Consider the following 12,873-nt stretch of genomic DNA (forward strand, 5'->3'; position numbering starts at 1 on the left):
AGTAACACCCAGCTTGGTCCTTCAAGCTTGTCCATTTCTATTAGTTTTTCTTATGGTTCATAGGAAAACCAACAGGGGCAATAGTTGTTGCTCTTTAAGAAGCAGACAATACTCAGTTAACACCTCTTCAGTTAAAAACAACTGCATCCTTGATACCCATTGATGGCTCTTTCCCACAGCGGAAATAAGTAAACGGCACTTTGGGAAAGTGCGAGGAGTCAAAGGATATTTGCCACCTCAAAACCTCCCAAGATTTTGTGAACTTTGAAACCCCTTGTCTAAGTACCAATACCAGCTGATGCACTGAAATGAAGAGATAACTGGAATTCTACATTAACTCACATCCTTAACAACTCTGCTCAATTCAAAGAGGTTAACCTGGATTTACAGTAGTTGAGAAAGGGTAAAATTTGGCAGAATTTTGACAGTTATTAATTATTTTTAAACGTGCCTTGTACAAACCATGGCAACTTGCGAAGAATTCAATTTTTTACATTTAGAAGGTGGATCAGCACTTCTTTTCCTAATATCACTTGCTAAGTGCCAGAGAGACTTCTAGTTATCCAAGAATTTAATGAACTACATCCAACAATTTCAGGCTGTTTCATTTAGATAAGAGGCTTTCCAACTTCAAGGATAAAACAGCCTTCAAGGCAGTGGAAAATAAAACACATTTCAATGTGTATAAACTACCCAAGCAGTTAGTTAATTTTAAAAATCACATTTTAGCTGGGGGCAGTCGATTATATAGGCTTGGCATGCAAGCTGCAGACCAGAAGAGTGCACGGGAGGCTGGGAAGTCCTGCAAAAACTCCAGGCCACGCTTTGGGCTCCCCCTTTGCCATATTTCCCAAGGATCCCCAGCAGAGTATTTGACTGAGCAAAACTATGCACTCCAGGGTTTGACCAAAATATTTCTGAAAGGTTATAAAGTCCAATGCTTTTCAAAAAGGGAATTAAAAATATTTTGTGCACATAAGATTATGGCACTAAGGGTACAGTTTATCCATTTGGATCCTTTCCAACACTCCCTGGAAAAACAAATAGTTAGAACGCACGCAATTTGGAAAGGAATATTCTACAAATATGAGAGTATCCTACATGTCACTTCCCCAAAACAACATCATTTGACACTATGAGTTTTAAAGCACACTTTGCATAAAGATGTATCTTCAGTGGACACTAACTTCAAGACAGAATTTAATAGTTCCTCTAAAATATTTCTGTTGTTGGAGCTAGATTTTCAGCTATTTTAAAACAGTACTGGGTGCTTATGCAGTAACTTATATTTTTTTTTTCATTCAGTCTTATCAGACAAACCAAACTGCATAAAGCATTTACCCACAGAAAACATTAGTGAAAGGAAAATGGTCCTTTTGACATGACAAACCAGTGAGGTGTTATATCAGACCACACTCGTTCATGACATGAATGCTAGTCCGTAGATTATTTAACATGATATTTAAATATACCAAACCATGTAAGGTGTGCCCTTTGCTGTGGAAGACATCTGTTTCTGAAACACTCTTTTGTCTCTCCAGTTAAGGTGGGGAGCTGTTGTATTCGCAGCGCAAAGCCAATTTTCAACAATGATCAACTGCCAACAAGGAGCAGGAGACAGGAAGATCGGCTGAAAGTGCAGTGATTGTAGGAAGATTGATGAAGCCGGGGTTTAGTCTAAAGCTGAAAGGATTTAAGGGTTTTGAATCAGACTGTCAGGGAATGAGATGCACTGTTAAATCCCTGATGCTGCAACTTGCTAAAATTGGTTATCCAGAAACGCACACACCTCTTTCTCTGTGCAACAGGCTGCAGGATCAAGCAAAGATAGTGCGATGCTGACCTCCAACAGTAATTGTAATTCAGCTCTACCACACAGTTCTTACGTTTTACAGCACACATTATTATAATGCGTTCATACCTTGCATTTCTTGAGTTCTTTTTTTAACGCCTTCCCCCCCTGTCCTTTAACAGGAAATAAGGAAACAAACACAAAACCTGGACATCTCTTGTGATAACAGAGGTCAAAAATACTGAATTTCAGTGTCTTCATTTCCTCCCTCTGTAAATTGAATTCTTCTCTCTTTCGCTGCTTTTAAAGTCTACTGAATTTCATTTTTCTTATATTCCCATCAACAGCTCTTGCCTCACTGAAAGTGTTAACACAGCAGAAGTCTTTTTTTCTTTAAAATATTTTTAGAAAGAGAAATAAATGTATGCTTCATACTTACACATCTAAATAGACTCTGAAGTGATGAAGCATATAACCTCATTGCATTAACAGGAATAGAGTTAAGACTTTCCCTTTCTTGCATGATTATGTAGCTGAGGACGCTACTTTGAAAAGCCAGAAGAACCCATCCCCATACTGGCTTACAGTAAGAGTGTATCTTGCAATAGAAAATGGCACAATGCCCCTTATGTATTTATACCTTCTGGAATTTAAAAGCATCAAGATAAATCTGACTAATAATTCTGACAGCAAGGTAGTGCTTCCCACTGACCACATCTGAGGCCCCCTTGTCATGCAAGGAGTTTGGGAGGGGATGCTGCAGTTTAACCATCCCCCATCAAGCAGCTGGGGGGAGGGTGGTTTCATGTCATATATGTATATATATTTTTTTTTCTTTATTCACTTCTCCTCCAGTGCAGTCTCTCCTTCCAGTGTTGTCACTGTTTTCTCCTCTCTGGTGGTGGAGGCATTACTATATTATTTTTCTTTCTAGATTTCAATGTATAATGCCTCCAAAGACGACACAGAGGTGACATCTGTATGCCTCTGCTATGAGGCAGAAGTAACATGCCTTAGGTCTGCTAAAGATTTACGTATCCTTTGAAAATTTATAAAGGTGACAATTTCAATTCTGTGGAGACGTATGCGACTGCTGAAGGCGGTGTGTATAGAAAACCATGGAGCAAATGCTCTGCTGGTGTGAAATAATGGCATCTGTTTCCCCCAGGTCAGGGCCTCACATCACTTCAGTGCTGAACTTGGACTGCTCTGGTCTAGCCTTATTATTGTACATAAATAGATCCTAAGAGCTAATGCAGTGCACTGCATTTCTATTCTTTGCAATGTGTATGCAACACACAACATTAACCTGTTGTTTTACACCATATAAGAAAACTGTGCTGTTCTGTTATTTTTTTTATAACTACAAAAAGTCTATGGAAGCTTTCTGTAATTTTCTCTTAGATTTAACTTTTCAAGGGAGACTTATTATAGAAAACTGAATCCCAACAGTACTTTGAAAAACTCTTCTAAGTCTGTGAAATCGGATCCTTATAGCAGCCTTACTAACAGGGCTCCCTGGAATGAGAGTGACTCCCAGCCACTAACACATGCAAAACGGTTGACTTACCCCACAAACAAAACAAACCCCCTACAGATAAAAATCTTGCGTGTAATGGATTGATATTATAAATAGAGAGATCAATAGTGCCTGGAGTCAGCCGGAATGCTTAAATTAATGACTCTCCAAAATAGCAGTAACACAAGGCCACATGGCACATGCTGGCACCTACCTGAGACTATAGAGCGTGAGCAATACGGGGTCAAAGTCATCTAGGGACCTTCTTCCCCCCCTTTCCATATTTTCCATACCATTTAGATACTTAAATAGGTTAGGGCTTGTTTTATTGGTTTGGTTGGCTTTTTTGAAAAAAGGACCTAAATTCATGTCTTTGGCAATCTGGAATCCTTTGAGAATATTGTATATTATTTATATTTATATAATAAAATATATACATATTTATATAACATAATGTATATTGGCATCATGATCTGTTTTTAATCTTTATACACTGTAGTGGTGCTTGTGGCATCTGCCCCTTTCTGTGACTGTTTGAAAGTGGTTACTCACTGTGCAAGCACAAGTAACAACAGGGACTAAATTCTCAATAAATTTTTAAATGTCTATTTTGATTTTGATTTTGTTTTTAATCCTGTCTCATAAATAAGCTACTAGAGGAAGGGAACAACAATAGGTTTTGAAAGAGGGCTAAACATAACATTGGGAAACTTACTATTTGGGCAGGAAAAGAAGTACAGCCTTACACCTTCCCTTGGAAAAATACTGTGCCCGATAAAACAAATGGTGAATGGAAGTATGCTTGAGCAAAGTTCTGGGCAGAATTCCCAGAAGAAATTTATTTTTGGCTTATCAAGTTTCTAATTTGTTTTTTAAACCAGGCTATTGAATAGGTATAAATCTCCTGAATGGTATGAAACTCACTATAGAGATAGAAACTTTTAGACCACAGTGGATGTCATCTACCCAGATAGCTGACCTACTGAGTCCTTTAACTGTAGTTCTAATGAGATACTACAGTAGCTTGTCCAATATCAGGATCGTACTAATGTTTCAGATGGATTTCAAAAAAATTTAAAACACAGAAAAACCCCAACCTACCAACGCTGGTATTTTCAGCATTAATACAAAAGAACAGAGAAATTTAAATTATGTAAAGTTAGGATGATTGACACAAATAAACTTACTACTGCCCCCAAACTGGTTTGCTATAGCCTGCCATTTTGCTGGAATCTTTAGCAAACACATCTTAATGTCACAGATTTCATTTCTTCATGTTTTCCATCATTTAGCACCATCAGGCAGGTTACAGCCTAATCCGATACAGCTTTTCTCTGCCAGCCCTAAATAAAATGGAATTTCCGTGTTCTTCATTTTACCTTTGCTCAGCCTTCAAACTTTGGAAACTTGATCCTTATTTTTTTGATACCATGTCTGGCTTGTCATTCTCTGAAAACAAGTGTAGTACAGAGAGTCTGATTCAGCTGTCTAAAGAGCAATTGCATGCAATACCAATGTCACTCCTCACAGCAACTGTAAGATCAACTCTCCTTAAAATCTGTAAAGCCACTCTATTGCCTCATTGGATGGTCTCACAGAATAAAGAGTGATACAGAGAAAAAAATCAGATCAAAATTAATAGTGAGTTGGGACAAATAAGAAAAATTGTTTGAAATTTTTTAAACGCATACGTTTCCTTTTAAAAAAAAGCACTTGCAAATGGCAAGTCTACAGCAATCCCAGATGACATTTTTGAGAAGAGTATTGGGTCAGTCTTTGTCTCAGTGCCTGACTCTTTTCTGCTGCCATTTTGCAAGCCATTTGAATTTTTCTTTGCTGCTTCTGTCTGTAAAACACACCTAAGGATACCCATGTCTTCTGTCAAGGATCCTGTCATCTCTAAAGCTGGAAAGTGCTATCTAAGCTCTTGATTCATTTGGTATCTTCCAATGAAAAGCTCCACTTTTCTTGACAGATCTAAAGTGCATAGTATCTAATAATATCCTCCTTCATCTTCCTGACAGTGCCTCTTCTCAAACTCTCTTTTCATTTCTTTAGGTTTTGTTCTTTGGATCTTACTCAGCCTTTATGAAATTTGGTATAACAAACCAATCTACATCATTCTTCTTAGAAGTCAAGGAAAATCATGGCCCAATTCTTAGCTTTTGGCCACGCTTGCTGTAAGACTGTGAGGGGAATACTCATACAACCTACACTAGGCATGTAATCCCAGAGAGGTTACCAGAGAGATGGTTCTCCCAGATTAGTTATTTAGTGTTATATGATAATACTCGAATGCACCCAATTCCCTGGACATCCCATTGGAGTCAGGAAGCTTGGCTCAGACCAGATCTTTGTGGTGCCACACGTGGAGACTCCGCACTTTCTTTCAGAAACCTATAAATGTAACAGCAAGTTCACACTCCAGTGAAAAGAATGAAATAGATGGAGAAGGAGAGCACGGAGCACAACAAACTTACTTGCTTTTTACTGCACTCAGTACAACCTCTACCAATATGCAAGCCAGTGCCTTTGAGATGAACAAGCTGCTCCAGAAGGACACCCGCTGACCTCATGAACTAAGAGAAACTAACAAACTGAACAGGTCTCAGCTAATTTTGTGATAAGGAGAAAATTGAAATCTTGCACCTTGAAAAATGAGGAAAAGAAAAAGACTTTCTTAGACACATCAACATGAGTTTTCTGATGCTTCTCTTGAGACGTCCTCCAAGTTCCTTTCCAGACAATGAAGTATGCTTACTGTTTCAAAGGAAAACAAATGTCTATCGAAAAACAAGTTCCTAGTTTTTAAAAGCTCAGAACAGCTCAACATGTTTTTTCCCCTCAGATCAAGTCTCAGCAGCAGTTGAGCAAATACCTGACCATAGCATATTTTATTAAATCAACTGTCAGGCAAATTCTCTTTCGCCTTTAAAAAAACCACAGCCACACACAAAAAAGGGGAAAAAAAGAAAAGTAAAATAGGATGAACTTTTCTAGGTGGATTTCTACAAAGATTGCTTAAAAGAGCTTCCAAACACTAAATTAATTCCATTAATGGAAGGACTATGCAAGTGGACTTAAGAGATGCTGAACGTAACATAAAAATATAGCCTAGGGAATGGCTGACCGCCTGCAGTGTGAGCAGCCCACGCTGCGAACCATATCCACCTACCTTCTGGTTCATTTTGCTGTGTCTAGACAGAAGTGGTATAAAACATTTACAAAGTAATACAGCAAAATTACAGAATAAAATGTGAATTTAAAGCTTTGCTCAAAAAGTAGCTCAAATACTGTGTGGCTTAAGTTCAGCATTCACTGAAGGACAGCCCTGGGATTCACCTTGTCCTCCAAACTCCCAAGCCATCAGGACAGAGAAGCTGCTGGAGCCCACCACAGCTCCCCCCTTGCCCTACAGGTTCAGTCTGCTTTCAAAGCCAGGATATGCTCTTAAATTTCACCTTGCAACTACAGGGAATGTAGCTGTGGGGTGCTCAGCTGCCCTGCAAAACAGGCATGGTTTTAGGACACCAGTTCTAGTGACAACCAGATGTTGTACATGCAAATGTGGTGCCATCTTACCCAGTGAACGGGAAGGGCTGTGTTCAGGAATTCAGTGTAGTGACTGATGGACTTTGACAATAAAAGAGCATTTGGGATGAACTACGCTGGTACTCTTGCAGAAATGAAGCCATACCATGGGGAACAAACTGTATTAACACTTGCTTTTGTGAATAATCCCATTGATTTTAACATGAAAGCCTCAATGAGTAAGTCCCACATTCACATGACAACAAAGAAAAGCAGATGCCCACAGAATACAGGAAGAGTTAGGTAGGTGTGGGCTGCTTTAATGTGATGTTCTTAGAATATAATAGTCATGGGGCGATGGCTTCCCACCAACACAAGTGTAATTAGGCAATATGGAATCAAGCCATGAAGAAGCAAAATGTCTGCCCCTTCCTCCTCTTGCTTTAATGGTGCTGATTTCTCTCATGATCTTTAGCGGGAGCTTTGCAGAAGAAGAGAATTAGTCCAGAACAAGGCGAGAGATAAGTATTATGAGATGCAGTTTATCCCTAACTTTCTGGTCTAATTCCTGTTGATGGCGGGAGCTGCGCACACACCCAGGGTGTAAACAGGCTGTCCGGTCCAGCAAAACACTAAAGCAGATGCTTAATTGAAGCATCTGAGTAGTCCCATTAAAATCAGTGTACTGCAGATTCACAAGATGCCCAGAAATTTCACTTTGGGTTTGTTCTGGTGTTTTAAAGGACTTCAATTATATTTACATTTACTATAAGAACCCTTTACATTTCCAGTGTGGCTTGAATGGGCTTTCATATAAAGAAAACCAGTTGGTTTTTTTCCTGGTTTTAATGTACCTGTTTCTGACATACTTCTTTTTCAAAGGTGTGATGTTTTAACATAGGCTTATAAAAAAAGAAATGCTGTTTAGAGAAGGGTATACATTTTTTGCAAGAGCTCTGATTTAAAAGGAGCTGAAAATAAGCCCGTAAAATCTTTGAAAAATTATATTGCTCAGGTACAAAATACTGAGAAAACTGATTATTTTTCAGGCAGAAGAAGAAATAAGTAAGTGGCTTTGATGTTTATAAGGCAATGTCACCTTCTTTTCCCTTTCCAAGCCTTATTTTAAATATTCAGATTTGAAAATAGCAAGAAGCCTCTCCATGTCTTTAGACACAAAGAATGAAATATTTCATAAGAGAAACAGAAAGGTTTTCTGCTAACCCATATGCTGTCTGGGAAGAAAGCAGTGGAAAAGGGGATGGGGAGGATGTTCACATGCCTGAGACAGTTTTTCCAATTAAGACATTTTTCAAGTATCATTTTTTAATAGACTTTTAACCTGACTCAGATAAACCCAAGACCCAGACCTGCTCTCACCAGGGGTTTGTTCTTGGAATTAATACAGGCCATTTTCTTGAATGAGAGAAACAATGTTTAAGAAAGATTAATTCTTAGAGAAGAACTAATTTCTGCACTAAGATTCAAGAATTTGGCCAGCATACTTTGTGGACAGTACTATACATATAAGATTACTGTCAAGATAGCAGTGAGTATAAAGAATGCTGTTAGAGGGTTCTTCAGAAAATAAGGGTCATGGGTCTGAACCTATGTCCCTAATCCACTCCCTTTCATGTCTCAGTACTGCAAGATACAAATATTAGCTCTGACTCCTTGGTAAAAATTGAGCTTAATAGGCCAGGATCTGTCTCTGCACACTTCTACTGACCCTCAGCCTCACTGACATTGTGTGGAAGCAAAGGGGCACCCTTGCTCTGCAATCACTATGGTTTCATCAGGGTTTTAGCACCTACCCTGAGTAGCAGCTGCCACTCACTCACCTGAAAGTCTTTCCCAATCTGTCTGGACCTTTTCTGCCCATTGTGCTTTCCATATCACTACTTCTTGGCATATGCTTTGATATCTCATGTGATCGGTTTACTATATATATACACACATATATAATATATATATATATATATATATAAAAAGAGTATCATTTAGGGTTTTGTATTGCTGACTTCATGTTTGTGTATTCTAACCGATCCTCTCTGCATAGTCAGGGCAACCTGTAACAGGAAAATCCAGGCAGGCTGGCTGACGTCAAATATGGTTATACCCATATCTGTGCACTTTCAAAATAAAGAAGGAATACACCTACTGCGCAGTTGGATGGAGACTTTTATCACTAGCTCTGGCACTGGTTTATTTCCAGGTGCACCAGCATTTATATACATGAGAGTGCACTTGACTATATATGCTATAACATAATTGCAATTTAAAGAGCCAACATTTGCCAAAAGATATTGATTTTTAAATTTGTTTTATGAGAGAAAACAGTAGCATCTAACACTACCATCTATGATACCACGGACATAAACATTAGAAAGTTAGAGCTTTAAGGGTGGTATTTCTTCTCTTTTTTTTGCCAAGAATTTCCTACTCAGTGCTGTATTTCAGTTCTTTTTTCAAATTGCTTTTAAGAGCCACCACATACTTAATTTGCCTGGATCATTGTTTCAGCCCATGTGGCTCTCACTGTGCTCTGTCTTCTGTGAATTTCAGCAGCTGACATCCTTGACTTTCTTTGGTTGAAAGGAAAATTAAATGTACATCATTTAATCAGCCTACATGTGCTCCAGTCTTCCTTTACGCTAACTGTTAGGGTATAATAGCTCAGCCTTTATTTGCTGTTAACAGGCTTGTAATTGTTTTTGATAAAATAATGCAGTGTTTGTTCAGCTCTGCAAAATAGAAATACACAAAAATACAAGCCAAAGGAGTTATGTGTACAGCTATTAAGTGGAATCAAGAAGGGTTCAGCAGCTGAGTGCTTCTAGTCACTCTCTGATTAAATTAGTATATTTATTTAAGTTCTGAAAGGAGAATATGAAATTTAAAGTACTTCATCAAAGTATACCAAGTTGTTAGAATGTCATTTACTCTTATTTATCCACATGTTACCGCATCTCAATCTTTGTTTAATACTATTGTAGTTCCATATTCACAACACTGTCAACCCCAAGTATTCAAAAGCCATGAGTCACCTCCCTTTCAATGAAAGCAGCTACTTAAAATCCAGGAGATACATTATTATTGTTATTGCTGTTATTGAAAGAGCCTGGATGACTACCTTGGGCTCAGTATTTAGCTGCTGGGTAGCTAAAATTATGAGAAATGAACTTAATTTCATGAAACTGTATGGATAACAACTGAGGTTCTCAAATGTTTAATGACCTCAGGAACGGGAACATTAAGACACAAAATAACTCTTGACTCAGTAGGACTGATTTGCAGATCAGAAATATGCACATACCTGTAGAATTTTGCCCCTACTTACTGGAAATGCTGAACAGGAAAGCCAAACATGAAAAAGTCAGGTAATAAATACTTCGAGGAGAACACAGCAAGCATTTTTTGCAGCAATGTTACTGCAAATCCTTGCTGTTCAGATTCCGCATAGAGACATTTGGGGATCCGTCACAAAATTCTGTCCATTTTATGGTTGCTTTTGACATCTTACAGAAATGCTACTTTATCTATATGTGCAACAGCAAACATGTATTAAATAATAGAATTGTGTAATTTAGTCTCTCTATGGGAATTCAAAGGTCTCTCCAGTGTAAGAAACAGCATTAAACTAAGCAGTGGAATTACTCATTAGACAACCCATAACATAAGCACAACAATAGAAAACTTTTCATTCAGTAAACCATATGTCCCTAAAAATATCTGGCCTACCACCAAATTATACAAGGTGCAGTTCTCATGCTTTCTTACACAGCATACCAATTATACTTCCATTGTACTCTAATCTCATATTTTTAGAAATGAATGCATCCATACAAAAAGCAGATTAACTTCTCATCAGCATCTGGCACAGCACAGGCTATTCTTTTACAGGTAGGTAAAAGCTGACTTTGAATTTTTTTGCTAGCAAAAATGCTCCAGTGAACAGTACAGGAATATTTATCCCAGGCACAATACTGTTCTCATGTTAACATGCTGCCACATCTTGAGATCAAACTGTAAGAATAGATTTAAACTACCGAATGGTGAAAAGGTTTTCTGTAGAGCCTGCATGCTGCCTCCCTTCCCTTTGGCAGGATGCCTTTGCATTTGATTGCTATTTTTTAAATACTAAAAAGTCTGTCCTGCTATTGCTAAACACATTCCTGAAGCAAATGAGATACAGGAAAAAAAAAAAAAATCTCAGGATTAAACCTAAATATTTAAAATCTCACTTTTGTTAGAGAACAGAAATATGTTATGTCCTGAAAGCCCATGAAAATCTGATCATATTAGTTTCTTCTGCTGTTGGTTGGAGTTTTTTCTCCCCTCTGAAAACCTTAGCAATGATGACCTTCATGACTATTTTGCCAAGCAACTCAGAACGCACGAGCATTTCCTACACAAAGCCTGTATAGCATCTCATAAATTCTAAAATTGCAGTCTTTGCCTCACTAAATCAGAAGGATGGCAATGTTTCTCCTATCATTTAAAGGGTAACAGTGCACTTTTTAAAAGGTTTCCATACTGAGCTGGTCACGCTAATTCCAATGCAAATGCAGAGGTGGTTACAGCTCCTCAAGCTGCTACTCTATCTGCTTCTGCTCGCCTTTTTGGATTTCTGCAGACACAGAAGAGTATCCCAGCACATTAAGTAATTTCCATTGCACTATTTCCAATTTCTGTGTGGCACACTCTAACTTCACAACAATAACTTTGATGCTTTTTTTTTTTTTTTGATAACTCCATAGCTTCCCTGTTAGTGTTTAAATCTGTATTATTTCTGTGTTCCTGATCTCTACAGCCTCCCATGGCATCAAGCATGAGCTACCTGGCAGGTTTGTCAGCATGGGTAAAACTGCTACAGTTCATGCAGAGTCCCACCGGATGGAGCAGAATGACAAAATAAGTATGCGGGTCATTACATCTCGATCGTTTTGCCAACACTTCTCATCCCGCAGGCTCTACTTGTCAAAGTTTTCATCACTGATGAGGAATGTTTGGTCAAAACATTTGCCTTTGTCAATGCTGCTCTCTTAGCAATGTCTGGACATTTAATGCAAATTTCTAAACCACAAAAAGCTAAAAAAAATAAATTCATAAAAATCTACATTTCTTCAAACAGAATTGCAGTAGAAGTAACTATTGTAATTAAATACAACACAGCAGAGCTGCAGCTATGGTTGAAACCAAAAAGATCAAGCCAATTCCCTTAATTAAGGAAATTAAGCCAGACTTTGCCACGTCTTCAGAATACATTTTCCAACGCAAGCAGGAGAAGCTTTGGACAATGGAGTCCTCTAAGTACCTGACAGTATTTACAAAATAACTTGCTAAAGAGTTCAGTTGATTACTTAATTTCCATGTTTGGGGTTTTTTGTTGTTGTTGTTTTGAGGGTTTTTTTTGATTAATGGATGGTTTAGATTTCCTTTGGAATATTTTGGCTTTATTTTCAAGGCACTTCCATACCACTGAATTTCTGCACTGAAATTGCAAAAAACTATCCCGCTGCCTAGGTTGTCTGGAGTTTTCAAATACCTTCTCATGACAGAGATTTTACTAGAGTTTTCATACGCTGCCATGCTTTAAGAGCAGAAAAAATAGTGCAAGGTCCTAAGCAAGGCTTCCTGTTGAATTGAGGCCAAAAGTCAGTAATCAAAACAGTTTAACACCATGTTAAGTCTAGTTTAATTTCATCATCCACAGTAATGTCTAATTCAAGCCATCATACTTTTGACATGGCTTCCTTATTGCTCTTATGGTTTAATCTTCCTACAGCTGTGCAGGCTTGAAAAGGTTGGTCCTGCGCTTACCGGTGTCGGTAATTCAACAGCTTTTGCTGACATCAAGTAAGATAAATTGGGGAGCTGTACTGAAAGAGGTTGGTGTCTATATAGTCACATTAATATGAAGCTATTTACATATGCATTAGAGCCTACAATGACACTTGTTTCATTGTATATACTTTGCCAAAACCAAAATATCCTGGATTCTCCTGGTGTCACACCTAACCAACTACAA

The 12,873-nt window shown here is 38.1% G+C and overlaps 1 protein-coding gene across 3 annotated transcripts in view; it reads right to left on the reverse strand.

Moving 5' to 3' along the window:
* Nucleotides 1-12,873, reverse strand: part of PLCB1 (phospholipase C beta 1) — a 412,867-nt gene that overhangs the window by 175,138 nt on the left and 224,856 nt on the right. The window lies entirely within an intron of this gene.

The sequence above is a fragment of the Aquila chrysaetos genome, chromosome 8, assembly GCF_900496995.4.
Source record: "Aquila chrysaetos chrysaetos chromosome 8, bAquChr1.4, whole genome shotgun sequence".
Classification (NCBI taxonomy): domain Eukaryota; kingdom Metazoa; phylum Chordata; class Aves; order Accipitriformes; family Accipitridae; genus Aquila; species Aquila chrysaetos.